The 8395-nt window shown below is 40.2% G+C and overlaps 1 pseudogene; it reads left to right on the forward strand.

Moving 5' to 3' along the window:
* Nucleotides 1-259: 259 nt before the first annotated feature.
* Nucleotides 260-8324, forward strand: LOC108300398 (annotated as a pseudogene).
* The last annotated feature ends 71 nt before the right edge of the window (nt 8325-8395 follow it).

The raw sequence follows: 8395 nt of genomic DNA on the forward strand, positions 1-8395 counted from the left end.
CATGAGGAAACCCTGTCTCTACTAAAAATACAAAAAATTAGCCAGGCATCACCTGTAATCCCAGCTACTCGGGAGGCTGAGGCAGGAGAATTACTTGAACCCAGGAGGTGGTTGCAGTGAGCAGAGATCACACAATTGCACTCTAGCTTAGGCAACAAGAGTGAAACTCTCTCTCAAAAAAAAAAAAAAAAAATCAAGCTGGACTAGAACAATGTAATCCTGGAAGTTTCAGGGCCTTTGCTGTGTGAGATAAACAGTAATGGCAGAGGCTGCAACTCCCAGAACAGCCACAACATCAGGAGCAGGAGTAGCCCAGTGACAGTGGCAGCAGCCTCCCCAACCTGGATCCCCACAGTCACTGACCTGTCCCCAGGGGCTGACAGAGAGAGTGGCTGGACTAAACAGGTCACCTGCAGGTATTTTATGCATGGGGTTTGTAAGGAAGGAGATACCTGTCACTACTCGTATGACCTCTCTGACAGTCCCTATGTATAGTGTGCAAGTATTTTCAGCAAGGGTACTGTATTTATGGAGACTGCTGCAGATAAGAACACAGCAAGCCATTGAAACAGGAAGAAGCAACTGCTACAGAGCAAACTACAAAGTCATCCCTTGTTGCTTCTTCAAGTCCGTCATCAATAGTTGGACCACTTGTTGAAATGAATACAGGTAAAGCTGAGTCAAGAAATTCAAACTTTGCAACTATAGGAGCAGGTACAGAGGATGGGGTGAATGCTACTGAGTTTGTTCCGGGGCAACCCTACTGTGGCTATACTGCGCCTTCCTGCACTGAAGCACCCCTGCATAAAGCATGCAAAGGGCTCCAAAGAAGAATCAGAGAAAGAACAAACTGACAAAGAAGAATCAGAGAAAGAGCAAACTGACATGGAAACTAAGAAGTCGCTGTGCCCCTATGCAGCAGTGGGAGAGTGCCGATATGGGGACAACTGTGTGTATCTCCGCAGAGATTCAGGTGGCGTGTGTGGGCTGTAAGGTCCTGCATCCGACGGATGCTGCCCAGAGATCACAGCATATAAAATTATGCATTGAGGCCCAAGAGAAGGACATGGAGCTCTTATTTGCTGTGCCACACAGCAAGGACATGGTGTGTGGGATTTGCATGGAGGTGGTCTATGAGAAAACCAACCCCAGTGAGCTCTGCTTCAGGATACTCTCCAACTGCAACCACGCCTACTGTTTCAAGTGCATCCACAAGAGGAGGAGTGCTAAGCAATTTGAGAGCAAGATCAAAGTCCTATCCAGAATGCCTGATCACATCTAACTTTGTCATTCCAAGTGAGTGCTTGGTGGCGGAGAGGGGGATGTCCACTATCAACACTCCTATTCAACAGAGTTCTGGAATTACCAACCAGAGCAATTAGGTAAAAGAAAGAAATAAAGGACATCCAAATTAGAAAAGAGGAAGTAAAACTATTGGTGTTTGTGGATGATATGATTGTATACTTAGAAAATACTAAAGATTCCTTCAAAAGAGTCTTAGATTTGATAAATTAATAAAGTCTAGGGTTTCAAAATCAAGGCACACAAATTAGTAGTACTGTTATCCACCAGCCACAACCAGGCTGAGAATCCAATCAAGAATTCATTCTGTTTTACAACAATTGCAAAAAATAAAATAATATACCTAAAAATAACTTAACCAAGGAGGTGAAAGATCTCTACAAGGAGAACTACAAAACACTGCTGAAAGAAGTCACAGGCGACACAAACAAATGGAAACACATCCCAAGCTCATGGGTTGTAAGAGTCAATATTGTGAAAAAGGCTATACTGCCCAAAGCAATCTACAGATTGAATGAAATTTCCCTCAAAATACCAACATCATTTTTCACAGAATTAGAAAAAACAATCCCATAATTCATACGGAACCAAAAAGACCCCAAATAGCCAAAGCAGCCCTAAGCAAAAAGAACAAATCTGAAGGCATCACATTACCAGACTTCAAATTATATTACAAGGCTATAGTTACCAAAACAGCATGGTACTGGTATAAAAGTAGGCACATAGACCAATGGAACAGAATAGAGAACCAAGAAATAAAGTCAAATACTATGTACAGCAAACTGATCTTCAACAAAGCATACAAAACATAAACTGGGGAATGGACACTCTATTTAACAAACAGTGCTGGGAAAATTGGTAAGCCACATGTATGCTATATACAGAAATCAACAGAAGTTAAGTCAAAAACTTAAATATAAGGCCTGAAGCCATAAAAATTCTAGAAGACAATGTTGGAAAATTTCTTCTAGACATCAGCCTAGGCAAAGAATTTATAACTTAGACCCCAAACAAAAATGCAACAAAAACAAAAATAAATAAGTGGGACCTAATTAAGCTAAAAAAAAAACCTTCTGTGCAGCAAAAGAAATAGTCAACAGACAACCCACAAAATGGGAGAAAATATTTGCAAACTATACATCCAGCAAAGCAGTGGTATCCAGAATATATAAAGAACTCAAATCACCAAGAAAAAAAAAATAATAATCCCATTTAAAAGTTGGCTAAGGACATAAATAGATATTTCCCAAAAGAAGATATACAAATAGGCAAAACATATGAAAAAATTCTCAACACCAGGGAAATGCAAATTAAAAACACAATGAGGTACTACCTTAGTCCCGCAAGAATGCCTATTATTAAAAAGGAAAAAAATAAAAAATAAAAAGTAGGTGTTGGAGAGGATGTGGGGAAAAGGGAACACTTACACACTGGAGATGGGAATGTAAATTATTAATAGTACATCATCTATGGACAACAGTATGGAAATTTCTCAAAGAGAAAGTAGATCTACCACTTAATCCAGCAATCCCACTACTGGTATCTACCCAAAGGAAAAGAAGTTATTATCTGAAAAAGACACTTGCACACATATGTTTACAGCAGCACAATTCACAATTGCAAATATGTGGAACTAACCTAAATGTCTACCAATTAAACAGTGCATAGAGAAAATGTGGTATATTTACATCATGAAATACTACTAGGCCATTAAAAGGAACAAAATAATGGCCTTGGTAGCAAACTGGATGGAAGGATGCAACTATTCTAAGTGAAGTAACACAGGAGTGAAGGAACAAAAAGTGTTTGTGCTCACTTAAAAGTGGGAGCTAAGCTATGAGTATGCATAGGCATTGAGAGCAATATAATGGACTTCAGAAGCAGAGGAGGGGGAATGGGGCCAGGGATATAAAAACTACACATTCGGTATGATGTATACTACTCAGGTGACAGGTACTCTAACATCTCAGAATTCACCACTGGATAATTCATCCACGTAACCAAAACCACTGGTACCCTAAAAGCTATTGAAATAAAAATAAATAAATTTTTTAATTGTGGTTAATAAGACTTTCTCACTACGTATCCTTACATTAAGCTTCCATTACCTAAAATAACTTAAGCAAATGTCCAACATAGTTGGAATTAAGAAACTGTCAGACTGGTGGGGAATACACACAGCCAGGAATTTTCACATGCTTCAATCACACTAATTGCATGTACTGGAGTTCAGGAAGGATAACAAATGAGAGAAGTCTAACTCCAGAAGGAATATTCCGGCAGTCCACAAGCCTTAACTAGTAGCACACGCTGAGTCATGCAGGCTCGCGTTCTTCTTTCAAGGTAGCGGAATTCTATCAGTAGAACAGATAAATTACTTACCAGGGATGCTGAGAAGATTGATCTGCATCAATTAATTCAGTGCTTTTGGAAAGTGCTATATTCTTGCTACATTATGAAAATTACCTAGAAACCACACTAATGATGTGCTGTTGAATTTAGAAAATGAGAATGTCAACAAACAACGTAAAAATGAAAGATACTGCTTTGTAAAATGCATCACATCCATTTATTTTGTCAGGCAAACTTCGGTTCCTCTCATTTAGGACAGACTGCTTTGTGGCAAACCAGCAGAGTATATATTTTATGGTTAGCAATAAAATCTTATTAGTATAAAATCTCATTACAGCTAATGATGCTTAAATCTCTCTTTTGGAGTAGGTGAGGTATCTTGCTTTGGAGGGAGGTGGCAGGTAGATGAATGGATCAAGTGAGGAGAATTCAAAAGGTCAATCACATCAGCAGGCTCTGCCTGGTTCCCAGTCTCTGCAGCCACTCTCCTCAAAGCTGCCATCACTGGACTCTTTGCCTCAGGTGCCTTCTCTCTTCAGGTCAGTGGTTTCCAAACTGGGCCACAGTGAGCAGCCTCAGCTGCATCTAGGAATCTGTTAGAAATGCAAATTCTCAGGTCCTACCACAGAGCCACAGAGTCACAAACTCTGGGGTTGGATCCCAGGAATCTGTTTCAACACAAGCCGTCTAAGTGATCCTGAGGCACATGGAAGTTTGAGAACCGCTGCTCTGCCACGTCATCTTCTTATGTGTAACAGTTACGACAATGTAGCTGTCATCTATCATGTCTATTGATTTATTTACCTGTTTATTAACTTCTGCTCTGGCTACCTACTACAAACACCTGTGGAGCAATTTAAAGTCCCTATTCCCAGGATGAGAATGAGGCCGGGGGGACAGGTATCAGCATTTTTCTAACTTTTTTTGTTTTTTAAGAGACAGGGTCTCGCTCTGTCACTGAGGAGTGGAATGGCACAATCATAACTCATATAGCCTTGAACTCCCAGGTTCAAGAGATCCTCCCACCTCAGCCTCCCAAGTGGCTAGAACTACAGGTGTGTGCCACCATGCCTGGCTAATTATTTTCTCTTTTGTAGAGGTGGGTTCTTGCTATGTTGCCCAGGCTGTTCTCAAACTTCTGGCCTCAGGCAATCCTCCTTCCTTGGTCTTTGAATGTGCTGGTATTCCAGGCACAGACCAGTGTGCCCAGCCATCAGTATTTTCTCACTCTTCCCACAGGATTCCTAGGTATAGCCTTGAGTAGAAGTAGAACCACTGCCTAAAAGAGGCTTGACCTTCAGCCAGATGTAGGTAAGTGACTCTGCCCTGCACGCAGGAAACTTGACTACACCGAGTTCTTAGAGACAGACTTTTGGGTCCCAGTTCCAATAACTAGACTACTGTCTTCTTCATCCATCCAGGTCTCAGTTTATGTCTCTATTCTGCTAAATGAGTTTCTGCTTATATCCCTGTCTTGGTAACTGACCACTGCTGTAGTTTTACAGGAAGATGTACACTGTACGAAAAAATAGACTGACTTTGAGGTCAAATACATTGAATTCTGGCTCTGCCACTTACTGCATGTGATATTTGCTAAGATACTAAGAAAGAGTAAAATTAACTGAAGTCTCAACACCTTCCGATAACCACTATTAATATTTTACAACCAATCTTAATATATTTCTTTGTGCATGTCTATACAGGTATAGACATACACATATATTAAAGTTTCACATAAATGAAATTCTGCAACATGTGTTGCTTTTGTTAGTGTGGAAAACTCCCCTAGTCCTGCCACTTTTCATCATTTCTTCCTCTAAATTCCACTTCTTCTCTCTCCTCCACCCAGAAAACCATATTGTTAACAACCTAGTGTAATCTTTCATTGCTTTTCCAGGTTCACAGAACACTCATACACACATACACACATAAGAGTTTTCCCTCCATTTTTGACTTTTTAATAGAATATATATATATACACATACACACACACACACACACACACACACACACACACACACATGCTCTCTTTCTGGCATCTTTCTTTTCCTGCTTAAAATATATTATAGGCCAGGTGCAGTGGCTATAATTCTAGCAATTTGGGAGGCGGAGGGAGGAGGAGTGCTTGAGTCCATGAGCTCAAGACCAGCCTGGGCAACAGAGGGAAATCCCGTGTCTATTATTTTAAAAAGTTTGAAATAGTAAAAAATGCATTATGGAACTCTCTCAAAGCAAAACTATTACAAATCTGTATAGAACTAACACATTCTTTTTATTGATTACGTATCATTCCATCCTATGAATTGACAAAATATATTAGTGGGCATTAACTTATTAAATATCACAATAAACATTCTTCAGGGTGGTGTATACATACATATCCTTACACAGTGAAGGATTTCTCTACTAAAGAATTCCTGGAGTAGGGTTTCTGGGTCAAATCATGTGTTTAATCTGCTTACTGTGGATATTGCCAAATTATTTTCCAAAAAGGCTGTAACAGCACACAACACACATGACCAGAAACCGTGCATAACAGTGCCTTTTCTCACATCCTTGCCAGCAGTAAGGATTATCCATCTTTATACATTTTTGCCAGTTCAATAGATGTTTGAGAAATGAGAATTCTGTACTGAATTTGCATTTTTCTTATTAGTACTGAGGTTAAAAAACTGTTTCATATGTTCATTACTCATTTTGTATTTTCTCTTCTGTGAATTACCTAGCTACAAATTTTGAAAGTTTTTCTATTAGAGAGTTTGCTATTTGTTTTCTATTTATAGCAGTTCTTTGCCCCTCATCGATATTTATTCTTTGTCTGTTTTAAATAATGCATATTTTTCCCAGTGTCTAATTTGTCCTGATTTTGTTTATGAAATTTCTGTCCTATAATTTTGTAATATAATCACACATGTCTATTTTTATGGATTTGACTTCCATCTCTTGCTTAGAAAACCTCCTTAATCTGGATTTCATTAATTTTCATCTAAGATTTTTATTTTTAAAAAAATTTTAAGTATTGGATACAGCTAGTACTTATTTACTAAATAAAATAAGAGGTCTTATAGACACTGTCAGTATTTCTCTTCCCTTATGTCCTTGAGAACATTCCATTGTGCCCTAGTAGATTTCTAGCCACCACTGTCTGAATTCCTGTGCCTGAAAGCTTTATATCAGGCCTACGAAAGGCCATCAGAACCATGCCCCACAGGTACATAATGCCACGGAATTAGCAACATCACCATCACCACAAACCAACCCTCCACCAATGAGTCTCCAGAATTGGAATAAAAATATCTTGTTCCCTTGACCACAGCCAGCTAAATAATTTGCAGGGCCCAATGCAAAATGAAAATGCGAGGTCTGCACTGGGAATGGGATAGTCAGTAACTTTTTCCCATATACCCACTGCCCCAACCCATGGTAGATGGGCTACACTCAAGGGATTGCAACGTCTCTATCAAGAGGCACTCGACCTAGATCAAGGGTGGGTGAAAGGCTCTCACTAAGTTGCCCACCAAAAGTGCCAATGATGCTGCTAACCCAAGACAGAGACTCTCAAGTCCAAGTGCAACCACTGCACCCCCATCACATTCAACCAGGCCCTGCTAGTAGAAAGGAACAGCAGAACATGCTCCCACTTCCTATCCCACCCCAACCCAGGTTACCACTATAGACAGAGGGAGGAAGGCATTGCAGGGAAGACTCTGAGCCACTAGGTGGTAGAGAGCTAGCAGACAAGAACTTTCCAGAGGACTTAAGGAGGCAGCAGTGGTGGGGTCTGCCAGCTGAGACTGTAAGCCCCTGAGGTATGCTCTAATATTCCACCAGACTTCACTTACAAAACACAAATTCAGAGATAAAGAATTAAAATTTTCAAGAGGCTACTAGAACATTAAATACCAATGGCAACAACCATTTGTATGCCCACACAGTGCCATTTAACTTACTGAAACAAACAAAAAAGGAGATACAACTTATTAAAGCCTTTGAGAAGTAGCAAAAGGAATTCTAAAAGGGAAATTTATAGCTATAAATACCTATATTTTTAAAAATCTCTAATAAACACCTAATTTTACATGGCAAGGAACTATGAAAAGAAAAGCAAACTAAACCCAAAGTTGACAGAAGAAAGTAATAAAAGTCAAAGCAGAAATAGAGAATTTTTAAATTATAGAAAACTACAGCAAAACAGTTGAGATTTTTAATAAACAAAATGGACAAATCTTTAGCTAGACAAACTAAGAAAAAAAGGTTCTAGTAAATAAAAAATAAAAGTGGAAAGATGGCCATTTAGGAACAGCTCAGGATTGCAGCTCCCAGTGAAAGCACAGAGAGTGAGTGGATGCCACATTTTTATTGCCCACAGACTAGGCAATTCCCAGGCGGAGGAGCTCCACAGGTCACCAGCACGGCTGTTTCGGCCAGCGTGGCTGTGCCGGCGGGCGCTCCTGCTTTGCCCCGCGTGGCTGCTTTGTCGGCACCCCAGAGCAGCGGTTCTCAGTACAAAATACACCAGTCCAGGTGCCCCTTTGGCTGGTGATTGGAGCCACGGGAAGTTGCCCATTCGTCTGTTTAAAAAGGGGACTGAGCAGAGAACCAGGACAGTAGATTCCAAGGCAAAAAAAGTGCCACGAATCTCAGTGCCGCTGTTTAAGCCAGCACAGTGACTTGCCGCAGGGGAAAACACTCAGACCCGGCGCCTCTTCAACAGGCCACTGGAGCACCAACTTAAAAAAAA

Source organism: Cebus imitator, unplaced genomic scaffold (assembly GCF_001604975.1).
Source record: "Cebus imitator isolate Cc_AM_T3 unplaced genomic scaffold, Cebus_imitator-1.0 Scaffold27, whole genome shotgun sequence".
Lineage (NCBI taxonomy): Eukaryota > Metazoa > Chordata > Mammalia > Primates > Cebidae > Cebus > Cebus imitator.